This window comes from Penaeus chinensis, chromosome 42 (assembly GCF_019202785.1).
Source record: "Penaeus chinensis breed Huanghai No. 1 chromosome 42, ASM1920278v2, whole genome shotgun sequence".
Lineage (NCBI taxonomy): Eukaryota > Metazoa > Arthropoda > Malacostraca > Decapoda > Penaeidae > Penaeus > Penaeus chinensis.
The window spans coordinates 58,335-72,955 of NC_061860.1; the positions used below are offsets into that span (position 1 = coordinate 58,335).

The following is a 14,621-nucleotide window of genomic DNA, read 5'->3' on the forward strand; positions in this document are numbered from 1 at the left end:
ATATATATATATATATATATATATATATATACATATACACACACGTGTGTATCTATGTATATATATGCATATATATAAGTACAAATGTACATATAAATGCATATACATATATTTAATATATATATATATATATATATATGAATATATATGTATGTGTGTGTATATATATATGTATATATATATATATATATATATATATATATATATATTACGTACAAATATAACATATTATATATCTCTTCCTCTCTGTCTCTCTCTCTCTCTCTATCTCTCTCTCTCACTCTTTCTCTCTCTCTCTCTCTCTCTCTCTCTTTCTATATATATATATATATATATATGTATATATATACATATGTATATATAGATAAATAGATGGGTATGTGGTGTGTGTGTGTATGAGTGTAAGTATATATAGATAAATAAATAGATATATGCACATTTATATGTATGTATGTATGTATACACATATTTATATGCATATATACATATACATATTTATATGCATATATACATATACATATATATATTTATTTATTCATTTATTTATATATGTCTATTTGTACAGACAGACAGACACACGCATACATACATCCATATATGTGTGTATGTATATATTTATATATATGTATACATATACATATACATGTATAATATATATATATATATATATATATATATATATGTATACACATATGCATATATGTGTTTGTGTATGAATATATATATATATATATATATATATATATATATATATATATATAGAGAGAGAGAGAGAGAGAGAGATATGGATATAGATATATATAAATATATGTATATATAGCTAGATAGATATTTTTATACACACACATATACATGTGTATATGAATATATATATATATATATATATATACATGAAAGATGAAATAATGCAATACCGCATTGATATAGGTGTATAACAATCCTCCCTGACCTGGCCTCGAACCAAGGTCACTCCGGGTATGAGACCGGAGGCCAGTACTAAACCTAGGTTCGAGGCCAGGTCAGGGAGGATTGTTATACATATATATATATATATACATATGTATGTGTGTATATAAATACATACATATATATAAACATATGTGTGTATGTATATATACATATATACACATATATATATATATTTACATATATATATTTATATATATACCTGTGTATATATGTATGTATACATATATATAAGTACAAATGTATATACACATATACATATGAATACATATATTTGATATATATATGTATATATATATGTGTGTGTGTATAAATATATATGTATAAATATGTTTATATATATATATATGTATATATATATATATATATATATATATATATATATATATATATATATATTACGTACAAATAAAAACATGTTATATATATCTTCCTCTCTGTATCTCTCTCTTTCTCACGCATATATATGTATATATATATATATATATATATATATATATATATATATGCGTGTGTGTGTGTGTGTGTGTGTGTGTGTGTGTACATATATATATATATATATATATATATATATATATATGTGTGTGTGTGTGTGTGTGTGTGTGTATGTGTGTGTGTGTGTGTGTATGTATATATAAATAAATAAATATATGTGTATGTATATATATATGTATCTATATATATATGTGTATGTATGTATGTATATATACACATATAGTTATATGCATATATCTATCTATCTATATATATATGCTTATTTATTTGTTTATAAATATATACATATATACAGGCACAAGCATAGATACATACATATATATGTGTATGAATGTGTATATATATGTGTATATATATATACATATATAATGGAAAATGAGGGATAGTGAATACTGACACTGATATTGATGTTGATAGGTTTATTTGGTATATACACATGGGATTTCTATAATTACAAATTGATTAACTTAACGAAACTTTCTCGTGACCTCAATAAGGCCCCTAAGTAAAGCTAGGTTTCCAATTGAGTACTGCTAGGTTTCCAATTGAGTACTGCTAGGTTTCCAATTGAGTACTGCTAGGTTTCCAATTGAGTACTGCTAGGTTTCCAATTGAGTACTGCTAGGTTTCCAATTGAGTACTGCTAGGTTTCCAATTGAGTACTGCTAGGTTTCCAATTGAGTACTGCTAGGTTTCCAATTGAGTACTGCTAGGTTTCCAATTGAGTACTGCTAGGTTTCCAATTGAGTACTGCTAGGTTTCCAATTGAGTACTGCTAGGTTTCCAATTGAGTACTGCTAGGTTTCCAATTGAGTACTGCTAGGTTTCCAATTGAGTACTGCTAGGTTTCCAATTGAGTACTGCTAGGTTTCCAATTGAGTACTGCTAGGTTTCCAATTGAGTACTGCTAGGTTTCCAATTGAGTACTGCTAGGTTTCCAATTGAGTACTGCTAGGTTTCCAATTGAGTACTGCTAGGTTTCCAATTGAGTACTGCTAGGTTTCCAATTGAGTACTGCTAGGTTTCCAATTGAGTACTGCTAGGTTTCCAATTGAGTACTGCTAGGTTTCCAATTGAGTACTGCTAGGTTTCCAATTGAGTACTGCTAGGTTTCCAATTGAGTACTGCTAGGTTTCCAATTGAGTACTGCTAGGTTTCCAATTGAGTACTGCTAGGTTTCCAATTGAGTACTGCTAGGTTTCCAATTGAGTACTGCTAGGTTTCCAATTGAGTACTGCTAGGTTTCCAATTGAGTACTGCTAGGTTTCCAATTGAGTACTGCTAGGTTTCCAATTGAGTACTGCTAGGTTTCCAATTGAGTACTGCTAGGTTTCCAATTGAGTACTGCTAGGTTTCCAATTGAGTACTGCTAGGTTTCCAATTGAGTACTGCTAGGTTTCCAATTGAGTACTGCTAGGTTTCCAATTGAGTACTGCTAGGTTTCCAATTGAGTACTGCTAGGTTTCCAATTGAGTACTGCTAGGTTTCCAAGATATATAAGCGCAAGAGAACATAGTTTGTAATGCATTATGAAAAGAAAATAGAACAGGAAGACTTCCATTATAAAAGTTATATCCGTAAACTCGTCAGGAATTTCCATGTATGTTCGCTGATTCTTTGTTGCCTAAGTGTTACTAATATTCCAGAGAACACTGAAATATATAGAATTATAGTTTATTCAGTCAAATGATTAACGTTATGCAGTGCTTTAAGATATATGGGTTCGTTTGAAGCAAGTGGACCCACTGAACCCACGTGAATGCCTTTACTTCGCCGGCACTAGGCACTAGTAAGTACATATAAACTGTTTGGGGATATATATGGGGGGGGGGGGGTAATTTTGACGTAAGTGAGTAACTTGATGCAAAATCCAAAGAGTAACTTATTACAGAAATCCTCAAAATCATTTGAAGCAGAAATTATTGCAGTAAATCAAATCAGAATTTCTCGGAAGTCAATTGAGGCACAAACAAATAAATAAAAATAATCCAAGGAGTCCTTAAAGTATGAATCCCTGGAGTGACTTGAAGCAGAAATCCTCAAAGGCACTTGAGGCACAAACCCAATAGGTAATTTGAAGCAGAAAACCTTAACATAACTTAAAGCAGAATTTTTGAGAGTCAACTGAAGCTGAAACCCTTGGAGTAACCTGAAATACAAATCCTCTGGTTAACTTGAACCGAAAATCTATTGGGTAGAATGAAATAAAAGTCCCCAGATGAACTTGAAGCATTAAAAGAAAAACAATACTTGTATGTATACTTGTTCAATTATGCATATGGGAATCATCGATCTTTATATAATGCTGCATATTCATATACGGTAATAGTATACTTACATCTTAACCAGAAGATTCAAGAGCAGATGCTTGCTTCTAAACATGTATGTATTGTACTCGCATCAGTATCACCAGTACCACGGTTCTCACTCTTTCCATAAAATGCACTGCAACTAGTGGTAGCAGATCTACAACAGCAACATATAAATATATATATTATCCGTGAATACCAGGAAAATGTTACATATAAAAAATTAAAATACACCATAGCATTTAGTCAATATAGACTTATCATTAATCCAATAGGAATTTTTATAGGGTGTTATTCTCCGTACGCCCCCACCCCAAAAGATCCCCACCTTAATGTGCTCACTTCGCTCACCGACCCCCCTTGCCCTCCCCCCAAACAAATGCTGAAATGACGCCCCTGGACACATCATACTGTTCTTTCCTCGAAGAACAGTATAAATCCAAGCCCAAAGGCGATTAAATGTAGAGGAGAAAATGTATTCACCTTAGAAAGAGTTCAGATAGAAAAAAGTGAATTTCTGCAAGCGCCAAAAGCAATGGGACCAGGAAAGGTACTTATATCATGGAACAGAAGCAACGAATCAATGGCTATATGAATTATCTAGTCATCGATTCACTTACTCTCTATATGGAGATAACTAGACTCGGAACAACAACATGAAAAAATAATCAAAATTGTCATGCCGATAATGATAATAATAGTAATAATAATGATAATGATAACAGTAATGGTAGTGAAAGTAGTGATAACAATTACAATTATTATTATGATAATAGTAATAATGCTATTAGTAATGATAACAGTAATGATAATAATAATGATAACGAAAATGTTATGATAGTGATAATAATAACAATAACGATGATAATGATGAAATACAAGGGAATTGACAATAAACAAATTAGCAATAGACTCTCGATTCATCCTAAACTGAAGATAATTTCGCTGTTAATTCAAGACTCGCCTTACCCAAATTGCTTTCGCACTAGATATCTTCAAGGCACCACGTCCACCTCGCACTCCAGCCTGCAAAATGAAGAGGCCAAGGACTCTCGATGCACACTTAGAGAAAAACCAACTGAATCCAAGACGAGGAACAAAACAGACACGAGGGAGAGGGAAGGCGCCTTTGCTCTCCCTTCTCCATCTCCTTCTTCATCAGGCTGTTCTTCGGCAATTTTTCGTCGCTGGCTGCGTCTGCTTCTTCTTCGTCGGTACACCCTCGGCTCTGGGTGAAGGTGAGGGGAATTTTATGAATGGAATCTGCGTATGCGGGTGAAAATGCTGTAGCATATATTTAGTGCGTGGATAAATAGACAGATAGATATGTAGATGAGAGACAGAAAGAGATCCTTAGATATATAGATCCTCAGATCGATCACACGATTGATGGATAGATATATTCGAATATGTGTGCGCGCGCACACACACGCATATATATATATATATATATATATATATATATATATATATGTATGTAGGTATGTATGTATGTATGTATGTATGCACCCCCCCCCCCCCCCCACACACACACAAACACACACAAACACACACACACACACACACACACACACACACACACACACATATATATATATATATATATATATATATATATATATATATATGAACACAACCACAAACACAGTAACGTGTAAGCAAAGATGGAAAGGAAAACAGTCGGATGTCCTTGTTTTTTTTCTTAAATCAGACACTTTCATGTGTGAAATGGAAATTTCATATTTGTTCCTGCAATGCGCAGTCCCACTAATCTACTCATTATTCCGTACAACCCGCCCCTCGATGAAAAAACGCCATTTGTGTAAAGGAGCCGGAATTGACATTGTCTTTACGTTGGGCGCATTGCGGCGAAGCACAATGCGGCCAACGGTGCTCTTAATACTTCTCCAGGTATTTACACTATTCTGTGTAAAGATTGCTCCAAATTTCAAATAGGCGAAACCGGCAGAGCTTTCGAAAAAAAAAATATAAATGAGCATCATTCGTCTGATACGGAACTCGTGAAGAATTCGAAACGCTACTTTTTAATTTAATTTCTTATTGTGGCTGTTTTCCTTTCTACACACACACACACACACACACACACACGTGTGTGTGTGTGTGTGTGTGTGTAAATATACAAGCGTGTGTGTGCTTTGAAGCCAAAATTTCAAACGTCCCCCGAGATGAGATTTGATAAGCAATTAAGCAATTATAAAGCATAAAGCATAAATCATAAACGAAAAATTATAGTGTCGATAATGCGTTTTGTATCGGAAATGTTTACAAGTACCATTTTCATAGTGCCCTCTCTTCATCGATATATTTTCTCATCAAAATGCCTTACCGATGGAGATAAATTACAGGTAGTTTCATTAAAGAATTGACCACATTGCGCGATGATTCAATAACAACATTAGCAAAGTGTGTGGGAGATTGGACGCACACTTTCATTAGGAAAACAATGCAAACTCTCTTTTTTCATTTCTTTTTGTTGTTATTATTATTAGCGCGGCTGTAAAGTTCATATTTATGCCAAATAACATGTCATTAAAACATACGTTATCCCAGCAGTTCTTCAAGACTTGAAACACTAAAATCGTACTATAACAAATTCCACGCAATAATAATGATAACAATAATAAAGATAATAATAATAGTGATAATAATAATAATAATAATAATAATAATAATAATAATAATAATAATAGATATCTCAATAACAATGAAGAACTGGATATAACAGTAACAAAAAGGTGCAGAATTAACAAGTGACCTGACTTACCCTAACAGAAGTGACGGGCGTGAAATTCCAGCAGGAGGGAATTCCAAGGAAAGACACGCTGCTGAGGTATCTCGGGGATTTTCCCGGAATGACGGTCATCACGATTTGCTTCAGGCTTAACCTCCGTCAGTACAGGGACATTGACATCGTTCTGTCTTATGCTGTTCCCGAAGAACCCAATGAACTTGTAATAGGTATTGCTATAATCACATTTTTGAGGTTCGCATGCAGTAGGTCTACATCTACGTTAAACAAGAATTTAAATGAGTGTCTAATGCGTATTGATTTAGTCCTTATATCATAGTGCATAAATTGTAATCCTTATTTCTTTGTAGTTTTATTACCAAAGTATAGTGAGTGTTTAATAGTATTGGAATAGTGTTTATACTATTCTGTTTTGTATGTCCGTAACTCGAGCTTTGACAGTGGTTAATAGTGGCATTGGCAGTTTCCATATAATCATGATTTGATTTTAATCTTTATGTTCGTAGTATCCTCTCCATTTTCAGATGCACTGCTCATTGCTGCCAAATCATAATCTGCTCTTTTCGCTGTTATTACCGAAACACCTGAAATCTACTCGTTTTTTATATGTTTGAAATACAAAAGTCGAAGCTGGAAATTCAGGCACATTGGCAAAGCTGAGTGGTGAATTTTGAAATGTAGAGTGACGATTTGATTTGACTTGATTATCTAAAATTATCTGCCGCGTCAACAGCTAGGTCATTCGAAATAGACACAAGCCATAACCCGCACGAAAACTGAAACATATTCCTTTGTGTGTTATCAGCTCCAATATCTGCACTGCACTTTCGTGTTTGTTATATTTATCAGCCCAGTTTGCGATTATCACCTTCAAAGACTCGAACACCCAAATGGCACCTAAATTCTCCACTCCATCTTCTACGGTTTCTTCATTGTCTACCCCCACCCCCTTACGACTCTCCATCCTCCCCACAGTACTACCTCACTCCGGCACCACCTCTGTTCCCTCGTCCTTCTACTGCTTCCACCTCTGCAAACCTTCTGCGTTCTCTTTTTGGCCCAGCCAAGTGGGAGCGATTCTTTGTGATTCCATCTACAGATTCTTACTCTGTAAGGGTCTCCAAAAACAATAATGATTATTATTATAATTCTCCAAAAACTATAATGATTATATTTATTATTATCATTACTGTTATTATAATTATAAAGATAATGATGATAAAATAATAATGATGATGATAAAATGATAATAATGAAGATAAAATAATAATAATGATAATAATACAATGTAAATAATGATGATAATAAAACAATAATAAAATGATGATGATGATAATATTAATATTAATAACAATAATAATAATAATAATGAATAAGAATAGGAAGAAGAATAGCACGAAATGAAGACAAAAACCATTACCCACACGAAGGCTGAAGCATTTTTTGTATGTTATCAGCCCCAATATCTTCACCACTGCACTTTTTGATATCTTTGTCAGCCCAGTTTCTTTTCGTTATGTCCATATGCAAATTGTCCTCGTTATTCCCAATTCGCTTAGTGATAGGTGCTCAAGACTCCAGCTGATGGACTGATCAGTTCTTGAGTTACTGCTGCACGGTGGCGTGAACCCTGACACGTAGTCTTTATAAGGGAGAGTTGTAACAACCTGAGTGGAGAGAGCTGGATTTTGTATTTTCCAGTCTTTTTTATTATTTGACTCTACATTTTATATAGTTTTATAAATGAAAATTAAAAGTTGGAACCATATTGCATTTACGGTTCTCGTTTATGACCATTATATACATTTAAGTGTAAAGAATTTTGTTGTGGGTCACAAAGTCCATGTCTATGACTGTGGATATGTTTAGGAAGTGAAGGATGGTATCCCGCCCGACAAATTGACAAAATCCAGTCCAGATATAGCTATTTACATTTTTTTTTTTTTAACTCTATCTTTAATTAGTTATGAGGGTTGCGTATTTATTTTATTTCTTTTTTTATTTTTTTCCCTCTTTCCTATCATAACACATGAATTGATTTCTACCTTTTACGAACTATAATAACGCCTGCAGGATTTCAAGCAGAAATTATTAATCTCTTAGACCACATTTACCCTTACTGTCCTTCGTTTGGCAATAAAGCTTGTAGGTCAAAATTCTCACTCTATAAGGTTCGAGAAGGGATCCAAGACCCCCAAGAGGGGTGTTTCTCATCGTTGTTGATGCAAAAAAATTTTTTTTTCATTTTCATTCATTGTTATGTTTTATTACTAATTATTATTCTTATTACTGTTCTTTTTAGTGAAGGTTCTGTCTGATGGTAGATTAATCGACATTTCGTTCCCGCCATATAGTCTGCTTTGATGACTTTCAGAAGTGCAGGGTTCAATTGAAAAAAGGCACTCCTCTCTTTTACTTCCCTGATTCTAACTAAAAGGGAATTTTCTCTACTTCGTTTTGACTTTAAGGATAGTTTCGTTCCCTCATTTTGTCTCCCATTTTAACAAAACAAATATTTTATATCTATTATATTGACTAAATAGGCACTTTCTTTCCCACCTTTTGAGTGAACGAATATATTCCTCTGCTAATGACTAAGAAGATCCTTTTGATATGAAGAAGAAAAGGGTAAGGCCCTAAGCACCCCTGGCCCCATCCACCACCCTTCTGTGCCCTCCTCTATTCTGCCTGATATTGTTGATTTTCAGTAAAAGGTTGTCGAATACCCCTTACATAGTTATTCTAAACGAAAGCCAGTTATATTGGAGCAATATTGTATGATGTATTTATTTAATCACTGTTGGGGAAGGCAGTATTTTATATTACTTTCATATCGCGTGGCTTATCAAATTGGGATTCTAAATACTATTGTGGAGGGCCTAGTAATATGTTATCAACCGTAAGTGTTTAAAAAAAAAAAAACCTGTTTTGATACAAATAATAAGAAAGGAATCATTTACAGCTTTTGCACATGACACCCAAAGCATCCTCGTGCAGTACTGTGGAGCTGTGGGAGAAGCTTTAAATTTCACCGTTCCTCTGCGCCAGTGGGTCCCCGTCTGCGTGGTACTCGATCTTGAGGTTCGATTCGTTGAACTCCTTTACGAAAACAGAGTCAAGAGGTTTGGGCTTCAAGATTCTAATAACACGTGTCATGGGCTTCGCGGCGGAGGAAACCTTGTGTTGGGGCAAGACCAGGACGCGTACAACGGCGGGTATGTCCAGCTGCAGAGCCTGAGCGGAGTTCTGACTGAGTTGAGGCTTTATGATCACGCGTTGTCCGGTGAAGAGATGAGGACTTTTGGTGGATGCAAGTCGACGTTAAATACAAATTCGACTCCTATGATCAGTTTTTCGAACGTTCAGCGAGATTTCGAAGCGGTAAATGTTCAGTTTGAGCAATTTCAGGAAGACTACTGCTTGGGAGGATGGAACAACATCCTCATCTTCCCCGAGCCGAGAACATTTAAAGAAGCCAATCGTTTTTGTAGCGTTTCTGGCGGTGCTGTCAAGGTCCCTACAAGCGAGGAAGCGAACCAATTGATCTTCAAAAAAACCACGCATTACGCCGAAGCGTGCAACATCGGATATGTGGATTCTTTTTGGCTGGGTGTCAAGGGGAATGTGACCAGCCAGACATGGAACCATTACATTACAGGCAAAGTCCTTCAGTACACCAATTTCCTTTTGGGAAACACCTCAGTTAAGGAACCTCTCACCTGTGTATCGTTTGTAGGGGACAAAAATGCTATTGCAAATCAGCATGCTGGATGGTCTGTCACTGGCTGCAGTAATCTGCGATGCGCAATTTGCCAACAGGATAAAGTGTTCTTGCTAAAGGCTCGGGGACTGTGTAAGGGATCTCACTTCGATCGCCAGTATTTCCTGACTCATGATAAAGGTTGGATTACTTTCACCGGTATATATTATTCTACGATCACCAGGTACTTTCCGTCTCAAGACGGATATGCAGATGCACGCGCCTACGATTTCTGGCAGATCTCCCGCTCAGACAAACCATCCGTGAAGGCCACATTGCAGACAGATTCCCCTTATGATTACCCCTTTGGAAGACATACATGGACCGTCATAAACGATGTCTGCGGCAGGACCAACGTCACCATTCTGATAACATCTTGCAAAGACGGACAGTTCTCCTGCAATGACGGCGGTTGTGTCGATATTCAGCATCGTTGTAACTTGGAGATCGACTGCCGCGATGAATCGGACGAAATGGACTGCGACTTTCTCACCCTCAACCACTCTTACAATAGCGATAACCCTCCCCCTCGAACCAACGCCTCAAGCCCCGTTTCCGTCAAACTCAGCCTCGACATCTACGCCATCCGGAGCATCGACGTGGGTGAATTCCGGTTCACTTGCGACGTCGAAGTGACAACCGAGTGGTTCGACTCGCGCCTGCAATTCCGACACCTGAACAACGTCAGCACACTCAACTCTCTGAACGGGAAGCAGCGACATCCCTGGATGCCCAAGCTGGAGTTCCTCGGAGACGGACGGACCACGAGCGACGTCAGCGCACGACGAGGTTCCCTGAACGTCCGGCGATATTCGGGGCCTCTGGAGGATAATGACGAAGAGGCCCAGGAGAGTGAGATGTCATTGTGATCTGTTCTCTCTCTCTCTCTCTCTCTCTCTCTCTCTCTTTCCTCTCTCTCTCTCTCTCTCTCTCTCTCTCTCTCTCTCTCTCTCTCTCTCTCTCTCTCTCTCTCTCTCTCTCTCTCTCTCTCTCTCTCTCTCTCTCTCTCTCTCTCTCTCTCTCTCTCTCTCTCTCTCTCTCTCTCTCTCTCTCTCTCTCTCTCTCTCTCTCTCTCTCTCTCTCTCTCTCTCTCTCTCTCTCTCTCTCTCTCTCTCTCTCTCTCTCTCTCTCTCTCTCTCTCTCTCTCTCTCTCTCTCTCTCTCTCTCTCTCTCTCTCTCTCTCTCTCTCTCTCTCTCTCTCTCTCTCTCTCTCTCTCTCTCTCTCTCTCCTCTCTCTCTCTCTCTCTCTCTCTCTCTCTCTCTCTCTCTCTCTCTCTCTCTCTCTCTCTCTCTCTCTCTCTCTCTCTCTCTCTCTCTCTCTCTCTCTCTCTCTCTCTCTCTCTCTCTCTCTCTCTCTCTCTCTCTCTCTCTCTCTCTCTCTCTCTCTCTCTCTCTCTCTCTCTCTCTTTCCTCTCTCTCTCTTTCCTCTCTCTCTCTCTCTCTCTCTCTCTCTCTCTCTCTCTCTCTCTCTCTCTCTCTCTCTCTCTCTCTCTCTCTCTCTCTCTCTCTCTCTCTCTCTCTCTCTCTCTCTCTCTCTCTCTCTCTCTCTCTCTCTCTCTCTCTCTCTCTCTCTCTCCTTGACTGAGAGAAAGAGAAAAGAGAATGAGGTGAGAGTTAGGAAAGATAATAAAGAGGAAAGATGTTGTTGGAAAAGAAAAAGAGGAAGAAAGAGATATAGATATATATCAATTAGTTGTATTACTCTTGTATTCTCTATTTATATATTAATGAATCAGCATATCTCTCTGATGTTATTTCTCTTGCACTAAATTGTCTTCCAGGTGAAGTGTTCCTGGGAAGCGAAAACTCTCTACTACAGGTACAGAAATTGACTGTAGCAACGTCCTGCCAGTTTGACTTGGAAAAATTTCCTTTCGACACCCAGAGGTGTTCTATGGTCAGTTATTACGTCGATTAGAGCAAATGAGTAGATCAATTTCAATGTATCAATGTATTAAATGAAAAAACATAAGAGTCCGCTGTAGCCACCGCTCTAACAGTATATCTATTTTTAAAAATATATATGATAAGTAGACTCAGAAGTCTTCAGTCTTCTAATATCCAGAGCCTTTTGAACAGATTATAAAACTCTCTGACATAACGAAGAACTATGTAAGATTAACAGCGGATGCGGACAACGTAGTCTTCAGTGGTCGCAGGGGGATGCTTCAGTACAAGCTCGTGCACGAGAAGATCGTCGAGAAAGATTTGGTAACGACTTTCTGTTGTAGTTGTAGTATAGCGTGGGATAATTAGTGATTAGAGGACGCCTCTTTTGTTGTTAGTTATTCGCATGAGGAACTACGCAGCCAATTGTGATGTGCTTTTCTCGTTGCTTGTCGATGCAAAGATGCCCTTATATTAGTGTTGGTTGGTTTAATGAAAACATATTCGAAAAATGTAATTATATTATAAACAGTTATATTCACCATCCAGTTAGTTGTAGTATGATCAAATGATTGTCATACTATTCAGTAATCATAATCAACTTGTCCTTCACTACGAACTCACTGACAGCTTTAAGGATGTCTCTGTTATATCCACGCAATTTGAAGTTTAATATCAGTTTAATTAATGTGTGAATAGATGGAAGAAATATTATCTAGATTAATGTTAAGTTAATAACGTAACTCCACTTCTTTCAGGGTGACTACAGCATGGTAGAAGTTCAGCTGTACTTAGAAAACCTTTCTACTTTCTACATCACCTCCACGTACGTGCCCACCCTCATCATCGTCGTGATCGGCTACCTCGTCTTCTTCTTCCCGATAAACAACTTTAACGAGCGAATAATGGTTGGCTTAACTGGCCTGTTGGTGGAGGCGACCTTCTTCTCGCAGGTTCGAGTAGATGCATTTTATTTTATCTATTTTTTATCAGGAACCTCCTGGTAGAAAAGGGTATGAATGAGAATTAATATCTTAAGAGATAGTCATTTTCACGCATACCTTCTACCACATTTAATGCAGTGAACACTGTTCAAGAAACCTTATTCCCATAAGCGACACTATGATGTTGGAAAGGAAGGAAATACTGTGGAAAGAATACGAAAAGTTATCGAAACACCGTGCGCACCACCACATTGTGGACTTCCTAGCAAGCGTACAAAAAAACGGACAAAAAAAAAAAAAAAAAAAAACTGCCCTGTTTCAGTGTCTCGTCATCCGGTCATTCGCCCCAACATCGGAATGTTGAAATACTGAATAGAGAAAGGCCTCCAGAAAGTATCCAAAGATTTTAAATAAAAAAAAATAATAAATAAATAAATAAATAAAAAATGATGCTCCAGAATAATAGCTTAAAGCTCTTCTTGTATTCAGCACTATTTGCTTAGTTCAGAATTTGTTCAAGGAAAAACTGCTAAATAGCAAAATCTATAAAACATGGTTTTTGATTAATACATACAAATGAGTGCATTCTTCTTCATTCTCAGACTGGTAAAGTGCATGTTAGAAGATGACACATGTGTCTTATCTATTGATACTAATAATATCGGGTTTGGTGTGACAGGCTCTTGTGACTGCAGCCAAATCATGGCTGTTTGTTTATTGTGCTTTTAAACTACCTCTTGTATGCAAGAATTGGTTGGGACAACCATGCCAGTGTTGTCCCAACACTGATTTGAACGCTGGTCATCAAAATTGCTAGACGAGAACGTTACCACTGTACCACACAGCACATTGCATCGCAATGTAGGTTATAAGTGTAGCGTAGGTTATAAGGCAAATTTTGTGGCTTACAATCTTCTTTCTTTATAAAATAAATCAGAGCAAAACTTATATGCTTAACTTATCTTCACCTTGATACAGGTGATTTTATAAGTTATTTTCCAAAATGTTAATAAACATAAAAAGATTACAGAAAACTACATTTTCTTGCATCGCGAATATGAAGCAGAACTTTTTATGAAGTTATTTTCAATAACATTATTAACCATAAATGTATAGCTGAAAGGTATGTTCTTTCCTGCAGGTGAATTCCAGTATCCCAAACACATCCTACATGAAGTTAGTTGACATCTGGATGGTGTTCTGTATCCTAATCCTCTTTCAAGTGGTAGTGTCTGTGGTCATAATACATTATTTCCGCGTAAGTTTGTCTACATTCAATCAGCTTGTGTCTTGTTAAAATGGTATTCATTAAATGTAAAATGGTCTGTGTAAAAGGGTTTGCTCAAATAAAATATAAAATGGTTTGTGTATGTTTAAAGTAAAAAAGTGTGTGTGTATAATATGTAAAATAACCTGTGCAAAATGGTTTGTGTATGTAATATGTGAAATGGTCTGTTGCAGGTACTTTGGATAACTATGTGCTGGAGTGC

The 14,621-nt window shown here is 36.5% G+C and overlaps 1 long non-coding RNA gene across 1 annotated transcript; it reads right to left on the minus strand.

Annotated features, from left to right (window-relative positions):
• Positions 1–3,820: 3,820 nt before the first annotated feature.
• Positions 3,821–7,632, minus strand: LOC125047759. The gene is made up of 4 exons (XR_007116769.1): positions 7,522–7,632; positions 6,556–6,716; positions 4,740–4,998; positions 3,821–3,927 (listed from the first exon to the last, which is right to left on the minus strand). It is a non-coding gene; the product is annotated as an uncharacterized LOC125047759 (long non-coding RNA).
• Between the last annotated feature and the right edge of the window lie 6,989 nt (positions 7,633–14,621).